At 44.3% G+C, this 10,710-nt stretch overlaps 1 protein-coding gene and 1 pseudogene across 3 annotated transcripts in view; both read left to right on the forward strand.

Annotated features, from left to right (window-relative positions):
• The window catches only part of KCNB1 (potassium voltage-gated channel subfamily B member 1), a 109,562-nt gene that overhangs the window by 95,289 nt on the left and 3,563 nt on the right, over positions 1 to 10,710 (forward strand). For 2 of the 3 annotated variants that reach the window (XR_011472090.1, XR_011472091.1), the window contains exon 4: positions 7,608 to 7,932. The gene's annotated coding sequence lies outside the window, so the exon portion shown is untranslated. Of the gene's footprint in view, positions 1 to 7,131; positions 7,189 to 7,607; positions 7,933 to 10,710 lie in introns of those variants that run through there. The other variant, XR_011472093.1, reaches the window with a different exon arrangement.
• LOC139014827 (U4 spliceosomal RNA) lies at positions 903 to 982 on the forward strand (annotated as a pseudogene).

Genomic DNA, 10,710 nt, shown 5'->3' on the forward strand with positions numbered 1-10,710 from the left:
TACTGTTTTAAGGAAGCTCATTGAGCTATAAGAAAACACAGAAAGACAAATCAACAAAATCTAGAAAACAATACAAGGAGATAGAAATCATAAAAAAAAGAACTAAACAGAATTCTGGAGCTAAAGAACACAATCTATGAAATGAAAAATGCAATGGAGAGCATAAACAGGAGACTTAAATAATCCAGAGAAAGAATTTCTGAACTCAAAGACAGGTCATTTGAAAATATCCAGTCAGAGGAGAGCAACGAAAAAATAATGAAAAAGAGTGAAGAAAGCCTATGTAAATTATGGAATATCATAAATGAAACAATTTATGCATTATGGGAGTCCCAGAAGGAAAAGAGAAGGAGAGAGGGCAGAAAGCTTATTTAAAGAAATGTGGCTAAGAACTCCCAAATCTGGGGAGAGATATAGACATCTAAGTTAATGAAGTTTATAGGTTTCCAAACCCAAAGAGATCTTCTCCAATACACATGATAACAAAACAATTTAAAATTAAAGACAAAGAGAATTTTGAAAGCAGCAAGGGGGTAGGGGGGAAGAACTCGTTAAGATTAATATACAAAAGTCAACCTCTTTCCTACATATCAATCATAAACAAATGAAATTTGAAATTTAAAAAACACAATACTATTTACATTAGCACACCAAAAAATTAAGCAGGTGTAAATCCAACAAGTATATATAAACTCTATATGAGGAAAACTACAAAGTATGATGAATAAAATTAAAGAACTAAATAAATGGAGAGATTTTCCATGTTTATGGATATGAAGACTTGATATTGTCAAAATGTCAGTTGTTCCCAACTTGACCTATGGATTCCATGCAATCCCAGGCAAAATCCCAGCAAGTTATTTTGTGGATATCAACCAACTGATTCTAAAATTTATATAGAGAGCTTTGCACAGTGGCAGTATCATAGCCAATGAGGTTTATCCGAGGCACAATTATTGCTAAAAGAAAAGAAAATTTATATGGAGAAGTAAAAGATCCTGACTAGATGACACAATATTGAAGAAGAACCAAGTTGAAGAACTGACATTACCCGACTTCAAGACTTAACTATAAAGCTGCAATAATCATTCACTCAACGCATATTGGCACCTACATGTCAGCAGTGGGTAAGTATTGCAATTCTGAGATAAATTAAGACATTTTTCCCTCCTTTATTTCCCCTTCCTTCCTTCCTTCTTTCCTTTCTTCTCTTTCTTCACTTCCCCTCCTTCATGCCTTCCTTCTTTCCACAACATTTATTGAGAATTTCATGTGCTGTGGATCCCAGGGGCAGTCGAATGAATCCCACAGACCCCGTTCTCAGAATAATAATTTTAATTGCATAAAACAAAATACATAGGTTTACAAAGGAACCATATACTATTGAAATTCAATTATCAAAATATTTTTAAATATGTGATATAATGATATGTTATTATCAAAATAACAAGATCTAACAGTGGGTATAATAACAAGATCTAGTAGTGGATATAGTAACCATAATTTCAAGCTAGTGAAGAGCACAAATGCTACTTTGAGAAATCTACAACAGCTATAATCTATGATTTTTATTAGTGACAATGTCACAAGTACTGCTAATACTACCATGATTTGTTGCCTATATTCATAACTGAAGGAAGGACTACATTTCAGTTCGAAATCAGACCCACCCAAGTTCACAGACCCAGATCCCTACATTAAGAAACTTTGAAATCTATTTCATGGGTCATAGCACTCTTTTAATCAATGAATAATTTAGACAAACTAGACCAGAATGAATAGATCAGGATGCATTGCTCATAATAAAGGTGAGTATAGACTTATGAAACTTTCATTTCAAGTGTGTGTGTGTGTGTGTGTGTGTGTGTGTGTGTGTATGAAATTTTCATTTCGTGTGTGTGTGTGTGTGTGTGTGTGTGTGTGTGTTTTACAGGTCATGATGCTAAAATACTTCCCTGCAACTCCTGGTTAGAAATATCTGGGAAGGCAGGCCCAGCACAGCCACTGCCACAGTGCAGGTGCAAACATCCTTGTCCTTCCCTCTGGGCCCCAGTCAGCCCTGGTTGGCCCCAGTCTGCCCTTCTGCCAACACACAGGATCCAAGTTCAAAAAAGGCTGTGTTGTCAGTGGCTACACAATTATTTCCGCCCTCCTTGGGGAGAGGAGCAGGTGTAGCGATGCTCATGTCCTGAGCTCATCGCCTGTCTGGGAACATGCCCCTCCCGATGACCACATGTCCCCACAGCAAATATTAGGAGAGCTGTTTGTGCAGAGCCAGCTGGCGGCATGTCTGGAGGTGCCAGGCTGCAAAGGTTTGGGGCTAATTAAACCGCCTCTGATGAGGCACTGTGGGGAACTTAGGCCAGGCAGATATTTCTGAGTTTTTCTGTATGTGTGTTCTTCTTATTCCCAATCCTGGATATCAAAGGAGAGAGTCTGGGAATGGATATTGGAACCAAAAAACAAAAGGTCTAAGGCAGAGATAGGCAAACTCATTAGTCAACAGAGCCAAATATCAACAGTACAACGATTGAAATTTCTTTTGAGAGCCAAATTTTTCAAACTTAAACTATATAGGTAGGTACATTGTTATTAACTTAATTAGGGTACTCCTAAGGCTTAGAAAGAGCCACACTCAAGGGGCCAAAGAGCCGCAGTTTGCCGACCACGGGTCTAAGGGAATCTACTTTCTGGTCTCCAAAGGAGAAGGAGGCCTGACACACTGTAGATGGGAGGTTGAGGGAACAAATTCTTTGTCTGTCAGATTGTTGGCACTGAGTCCTGTGTAATCAAGAGGAAATTACTAAAGGGGAAGGTGGGCTTTGGGGGGGATTTCAAACTGCAGCTCAATCCAGTGGTTCAGAAAAAAAACATTGGTGTCTGAAGTATCTGAGGCCAAATTCTGGCTACAGTACTTCCTTGCTGTGTGACCTAGGGCAAGCTATTTTCCCTCTCTGATCCTTGGTTGTCTAGTCTGTAAAATGGGAAAATAGTATCAGCTACTTCAAGGGACTGCTGGAGGGTTTCAGTGAAAAGATAGAAAATACTTAGCCCAAGGCTTGGTATACAGTGAGAGCTCAATTATGGAAGGCTCGATGTTACCATCATTAATATTCCCACTGTGGCCTGGTGCCTACATCTGTTCCTTAATGGAGATTTATCGTCCAGGCTGCCCTTCTCACAACGCCAGAAATCATGGAACATAAAATCATACTACAGTGGGGCCTTGACTTAGGAGTGTCCCGACTAACGAGTTTTTTGAGATACCAGCTGTCTCTCGGCCTATTTTTTGCATTGAGTTGATAGAGTAATTTGAGTTAAGAGCTCCTTAACGAGCTCCTTAACGAGCTCGGTCTCTGAACGAATTAAACTGGTAAGTCAAGGCCCCACTGTAGTTAGCATTTATTGTGTGCCAGGTACAGTTCCGGGCACCTCGCATGCATTCGCTAATTAATTCTTAGCAGCAACCCTATGTAATAAAACCTATAGAATTATCATCATGGGTACCATCATGAATTTATCATCAACAACAACTATGAAATTGCCATCATTCTTATCTTAAATATCTATTGCCACATAACAAACTACCCCAACACTTAGTGGCTTAAGACAATAAGCATTTATTACCTAACAGTTTCTGTGGCTCAGGAATTCAGGGGTGAATTAGCTGCATGGTTCAATGAGGAGAGACAGTCAGGATGTTGGCCAGGGCTACTGTCATCTGAGACTTGACTGGGGTTTGGGGATCCACTTCCAAGGTGGCTCCCTCACATGGCCGGAGGTTGACGTGACGCTGTTGGCTTGTGGCCTCAGTTCTTCCCAGGAAACCTTCGCGGTGTTTCTTGAGTGTTCTCCCAATATGGCTGAGGGCTTCCCCCAGAGTGAGTGATCCCAGAGAAAGACAGAAGCTGCAATGTCTTTATCCCCCAATTTTTGTTATTATGGAAAAACACACATAACCCAAACATTACCATCTCTAGCCATGTTAAGTGTACAGTTCAGATATTAAGTAGACTCATATTGTTGTGCAGCCATTACCACCAGTCATCTCCAGGAATTTCAACTTGCAAAACTGAAATTCTGTACCCATTGAACAATAACTCCTCACTCCCCTCTCCCTGGGTCCTCTGGCAACCACCATTCTACCCTCTGTCTCTATAAATTTGACTATTCGAGTTACCTCATGTAAGTGGAGTCCTACAGTCTTCTTGTGACTAACTTATTTCACTCAGCATAATGTCCTCTAAGTTCACCATGTGGTAGTATGTGTCAGATCCTCTCCTTTTCAAGGTGGAATCGTATTCTATTGTCACTCTGTCTTTTTATGATCCAACCTTGGAAGTCACACACACTGTCGCTTCTACAACATTTTACTGGTCACACCGGTCAGCCCTATTCACTGCAGAAGGGACGATACAAGGGAGTGAATTCTAGGAGACGAAAATCATTGGGATTCATCTTTGAGCCCTGCTACCACAGAATTGAGTTCCCAGAGGTTTAATGATTTACCTAAAGTCACACAACAGGCAAGTGACAGACCGGGATTTGAACCCAGATCACATGACATGAGTTCAATGGTGTCACTGCCCCTCTAGCCACACCTCAACATGGCTTCCCCTGATAAAGGAAGAGGCACCTGGTGAGTGGAGGCCCCCTTAGCAGAAGGTCAGGAGTCCTGGGTTGGAGTTTCAGGTCTGGCAGTAATTCACCATGTGACCTCGGGCAAGTCACTGCCCCTGTCTGGGCCTCAGTGTCCTTTTTGTCAGGCAGGGGCAACAATAACTACTTCGCATGATGTTGAGGTGAATAAAGAAAATGAATACATTCTATAAAGCTTAGTCCACAGATAGATATACAGAAAGAATACATTTCCTCCTTTTAAGTTTTTTTTCAATGTTTATTTACTAGATAATAATTCCATATGGTACCAACTGGAAAGGTATGAAAAGATCTGCAAGGAAAATATCCCTCTCACTCAGTCTACCAGCCACCCAGTTTCCCTCTCCAGAGGTAGCTGCTGTTACTAGTTCCTGTTGAAATATCACAGTTCTTTATTTTCTTAAAGCAACCTAATTTCCAAGAACCTGCTGAGCTGGGGAGCCTGAGTCCCACCTGGCACCAAGGCATGGAGGGTGAAGGGAGACAGGGCCTTCTAGTTATCACTTATCTAACCACCTTCGTGACTTTGGGGATGCTCCTTGTCCCAGGCATGTAGAACCCTGGGAGCCAAGGGGAGGAGCTGGGATTTGAACTCAGGTCCGGAGCCCGAGTTCTGAAGCATTTCATTACTCCACTAAGTTTACGGACTGGTTCCTGGCAGCATTAGGGAAAACATCAAAATTGCAAGCATGCTATTGCCCAACAATGATGAATAGCACTGCCTCTTGCTGGAATGATATGCATGACTTAAAGTTTTAACCATGGATAATGTGAAGATATTAAAAATTCTTCAGCTGTAATGTAAAGTTAGAAATAAATAATTCTAGACACAGCTGAGGCACTGCAGAGGTTTTGCCGATCCCTTCCCCCATCAAAAGCAAGATCAGGTGTTTCTTCTGGGCTCCCACAGCCTCGGAGCCTGCTCCATCACAGCCCTTCTATCACCAGGCTCTGACTCCCTGTGACTTGGGTGATCTAGTCAACCCAGCAGATGTGAGAACCAGGCAGCCTGGGTTCAAATCCTGGCTCCTCTACTTTCTAGCTCTGTGACCTTGGGCAAGTTATTTCACATCCCTGTGCTTTATGCACTGGAACTGGTAACAATAGTTCCGAGAACTACAGAGAGGATTAAACGTGTCGTCTCTTATAAAGTCCTTGTCACAGTCCCTAAATGTTAGTTACTGTGGCTTGTCCCTCTCTGTACCAGACTGTGAGCTCCATGCAGGCAACAACCCTGTCTTCTCTGTGTTCCCAACACCCAGCCAGGTCCTAGGAAGACAAAGGTGAATGAGAACTAGTTTGTGCTCTCATGGGGTTTATATTCTCACAGGGGACACAGCCAAGAAATATATAGGCAGCTAAGTAAGCAGGAAGACATAGGCTTTTGCTGGGGAACTATGGAGAAAATGAAATGGGTGGTGATATAGGAGGGTTGGGGAGTGTTACTCTAGCGGGCAGTCAGGGAAGGCCTCCCAGAGGTGGTGATTGTGAGACAAGTTCTGATTGACAGGAAGAAGCTAACCACAGGAAGAGTTGGGAGAGCAGACTTTCAGGCAGAAGGCACCGCAAGGGCATAGGCCCTGAGACAGGAACATTCTCAGGACACCTAGTTAGTTGGAGAGGGATGAGTGAGGAGGGCAGTGGTGAGTAGGAGGTGGGAGAGATCAGCAGAAGCCCATCACACGGCACCTTGTCAAGCAGGGTGAACAATGTGGAGTTTTCTCTGAGAGCAGCGCTCAGCCATTGGCGGGTTTAAGCCCTGGAGCAACATAGTCCTTACATCCCAGAGCCTCCCATAAAATGAGAATGGTCCCAGCCTAAATCTGGAGGCACCTGCTCATTTAAGGCAGGGTCCGAACTCAGCCTGGAGCAGCTCAGCCAGGATCACTACCATCCATCCATCCATGTCTCCGCCTCCTTGCAAGCCAGCCAGACTCAAGACCCCATTAATATAAATGAAGCCCTTTGCTGACTTGATTTCCAAATTAGTCCAGCCGTTCAAGATCTCTATTCCGGGAAATGTGAAATTTATGTAATGAAAATTAAAAGAGAAACTGGAGAAGCGGCTCCTTAAGTGCCTTCTTCCTGGGTAAGTGAGCCAGGGCTGGCAGGAGATGGATGGAGGCGCCACCCAGGGCTGCTGCAGCCTATGACCCACAGGGAGGCAGGGAGCACGCTGGCTGCAGGCTGAGGGTGAAGCCCTCAGACCTCCTTTCTTCCCTCAAAAACAAGAGCCATGATAAATAACAGCTCGTGTTCACTGTTAAATGCACAGCCCTGTTCTAAGCACTTGACTTACACTGGTTATCTCATTTAACCCTCACGACAACCTGAGCGGGTAGGCAATAGTCTTTTCCCCATTTTCAAGATGGGGAAAACTGAGGCTTATATTGGAGTAATTCCTTGATCAAAATCACACAGCAAAATAGTGGCCAAAATGGGACTCGGGTCTTTTGTCTTTTACCCCCACAGGCCTTATTGTCCAGAGCTCAGAGAACGTGGAATAGAAGAAAGGCTCTGGAGTCAAAGAAACCTGGGTTCAAGTCCAAGCACCAACTACTGACCTGCTGTGTGACCTTGGGCAAGCCACTTACCTCTCTGAGGCGCCATTCCTTTATAATCATAGCCCCTCCTCCACGGGGTTTATATCTGAATTACAGGAGAGAACATGTAAAGATCCCAAGCACAGCATTTCAGATGCTCTCTCAAATTGTTGTGTGTTTTTTTTAAAGGGAGGGAAAATGTAACCTCTTAGGACTTAGAAGCCTTAGGGTAATGGTTCAGGTATGGTTAGATCCAGGGGCTCCAAAGATGTCATAAGGGCTCAGTTGTGCGTGTGTTTTTTTCCTCTCTCTCCACATAGTAGACCCTCACTAGGAGCTCCAGGGAAATGGCATTATTACAGCTAGAAATCTTGGTTCAAAGAGAGCTTCTTTTTTTTCCAACAGGTCAGCAAAAGTCCCAGGACTCACTCTGATTGGACCCACTTGGATCATATGTTCATCCCATAACCAATCTCTACAGCCCAAGGGATGGACTATGTTGATTGGGCCACCTGGGTCACATGCCCACTGCTGGAGCTAGGGGAAGGCTGCAGAAAGCCCAGGTTGAACCACTTATGAACGCAAACACTGCAGGTGGAGAGAGTGAACATTGACAAGGGATGTTGCTTAAGACGGCAGGAGGAAGTGACCTCATAACCGGCCGCTGCAGGTCCAGCTTCCAGCTCCTGGAGGGGCAGCTCTCAGACTTGGGTCTGACCTTCTGCACCAGGTGAGAGTAAAAAACTAGCAATAATAATATATGTCCTAGCCCTAGCCAGTTTGGCGCAGTGGATAGAGTGTCAACCTGCAGACCAGAGGGTCCTGGGTTTGATTCCGCTCAAGGGCACGTACCTTGGTTGCAGGCTCCTCCCTGGCCCAAATTCGTGCAGGAGGCAACCAATCGATGTGTTTCTCTCACTGGAAGTTTCTGTCTTTCCCTCTCTCTTCTCTTCCTAAAATTCAATGAAAAAATATCTTTGAGTGAGGACTAACAAAAAATAATTTTTAATATTAATAATATATTTCCGCCCTGACCAGTTTGGCTCAGTGGCTAGAGGGTCAGCCTGTGGACTGAGGAGTCCCAGGTTCGATTCCGGTCAAGGGCATGTACCTTGGTTGCGGGCACATCCCCAGTAGGGGGTGTACAGGAGGCAGCTGATCGATGTTTCTCTCTCATGGATGTTTCTCTCTCATGGATGTTTCTAGCTCTCTGTCCCTCTCCCTTCCTCTCTGTAAAAAATCAATAAAATATGTTTTAAAAAAATAATAATAATAATATATTCCCTAGATCCCTCACATATATTAATCAGCCTAATCTTTACATGTAAAAGAGAGGTTACTATTACCATCATCATTTCCATCTCACAGGTGGAAAACTAAGGCAAAGAGCTACTTGGTCAAGGTCAAATTACTATTGACTGGCAAAGCTGAAAACATACAGGGGGGCCTTGACTTACGAGTGTCCTGACTAACGAGTTTTTTGAGATACCAGCTGTCTCTCGGCAGATTTTTTGCATTGAGTTGATAGAGTAATTTGAGTTAACGAGCTCCTTAACGAGCTCGGTCTCAGAACGAATTAAACTTGTAAGTCAAGGCCCCACTGTATATGGCAAAGCCATGACCCCAACCGCCATGCCAGGTGCCCTGTGAATGAGCAAGGGGACTCGGTTCAAAGCCTCTTAGGCGTGCTGGGCTGAAGCTCGTGCCTTATGTAGGGGGCACCGCAACCCAGCTCCGGCCCCTCATTGGCAGCACCTGGAAACGTGGACCCACTGTGGCAAGATGTTCTAATGTTCCCAAATACGCCAGAGTTTTATGCAAACTCTCCTGACTTTAAAATGTGGACTCAGTTGTTTAAACATCAGGCAATCCAATAAATCAGCATCATTCTAGATGTCTAGGCGGGATCAGCTACAGAAGGAAAACTCGGAGCCCCTTGTTCAAAAATTATTAAGAATTTAAAGACAGTGGCTGCAAAGCATTATACCAAACAACTGCCCGGGCTGCACACCCATGGAGCCAGTCCTGCCTCTCGGTAATCCTAAATACTTGTTGAGACAAAATGGACATGACACCTACAAGGTGTCAGGCATCGCTTTATATGAAAATAGGAAATAATTATCAAGCACTCACTATGTGCTGCCACTGTGTGTACTAATACATTTAAACCTCGACGCAGCATTATCCTATTATTCCCATTTTCCAGATGAGGACATTGGGCCTTAGGGAAGGGAAAGCATTTGGTACTTGATAGAATTATCTGAGGTGGCAGGGATGAGGGACAATAAATGGGAATGGGGGTAAAATAAGAGAGGGAGAGAAAGACAAGAGGAAAAGCAGGCATCCAGGCCTGTCTCCCAAACTGGGTTGCATTCAGGTCTCTGCCATGACCGACCCGACCTACTGTGTGGAACTTGGGGAGGCCGCCACAGCCCCGAGAAGGGCCGATGGTATTTCTGAATCGCGGTGCCATCCGCCCCGGCTTGGCTCCTCTCCAGCGATCCAATTACTAAATGCAGCCGCATTCTTTAAAAATGTCTTTCCTCTTATGTAATGCAGTAGTGACAAACGCCAAGCAGATGGTGCTGTGACAAGCTTTTTAAAAGTTGATTAGGAGCTCCTCTTTCAAAATTAATGTATGGGCATTTAAATGAGCTTCAGCTGGCCACAGAACTCCATCAAGATAAGTCGCTGGATGAATTCATTGGCCATGCTCACCTCCTCCCAGCTATGGTTTGACATGAGTGACAGGTGGTCAAGTTGACTTGTGAGCAACAGTAAGAAGATACCTGGTTTGGAAGGAATGGAGAAATGCCTTGGGCCTCATAAAAGCCCCAAAAGCTGGAGCCTCTACAGTCTATTACCAACACTATTTTTTCCCCAAACTTTTACACAGTCTTTGAGAGAACGGACCATCTCACTCTTCTCACTCTCCTACAGGGAAATGGGTTAGTCACAAACTATGTCAGATGTTGCCAGGGAGCTGTTTCCTCGCCCTACCCCACCCCCTTTCTCAGTGTTCAGGGATGAGATCATTTCATTCGGAGCCAATTATAGATGGAGATGTACAGAGAAACCTCCTCGGAGCCCTCTTCTCCCATCATCACAGGCTGTATCCTGCCAGGATGAGCAGGAACAGGAGGCTGGATGTCCGGTCCCAAGTTCAATCTCGGGGTTTGCGAAGGCCATGCATTCCTAAGCCATAGCGTGGGTCTGTTAAGCTAGAATGCTGGGCCCTAACTGTTCCCACCACAGCCTCTGCTTTCCTGCTCAGCCAAGAGCACATGCTTTGGAGTCCAGTTCAAATCCCAGCTTCAGTGTTTTCTAATCACGACAGCTCATGCAGGTCACAGGACTTTCCTGAGCCTCCGTTTCCTTATCTGTAAATGGGGGAAAGATCACCTACCTTATACGGTCATTGCGGGACTAAGACAGGCATCACTGTCTAGGGGTGAAAAAATGGTAGCTATGAAGGACTCTAAAAAGTATATGCTACAGAGCCTGGGTA

Source organism: Myotis yumanensis, unplaced genomic scaffold (genome assembly GCF_028538775.1).
Source record: "Myotis yumanensis isolate MYYU_CA2020_CCGP unplaced genomic scaffold, mMyoYum1.0.hap1 SCAF_7, whole genome shotgun sequence".
Classification (NCBI taxonomy): Eukaryota; Metazoa; Chordata; class Mammalia; order Chiroptera; family Vespertilionidae; genus Myotis; species Myotis yumanensis.